Below are 242 nucleotides of genomic sequence, written 5' to 3' on the forward strand. Positions count from 1 at the left end.
GAAACTTTTCCAACTCAGTAATCCTACGTTCCACAATGGCAATATAAATAAGAATATCTAGCTCGACAGCAGTTGTCACGACAGTTAATTAGTCTCAGGACAGCCCATGATATCACTGAGCATCTTAAGCCTGTTTTCCGGCGTTTGAAGTGTATGAAACATCAACAAATATAACACAAATGATTATTAAGCCGCCTTTAGTGCATGATCTGAGTGAAGAAAAAGACACCTAACCACATCAT

This window comes from Penaeus monodon, chromosome 23 (genome assembly GCF_015228065.2).
Source record: "Penaeus monodon isolate SGIC_2016 chromosome 23, NSTDA_Pmon_1, whole genome shotgun sequence".
Taxonomy (NCBI): domain Eukaryota; kingdom Metazoa; phylum Arthropoda; class Malacostraca; order Decapoda; family Penaeidae; genus Penaeus; species Penaeus monodon.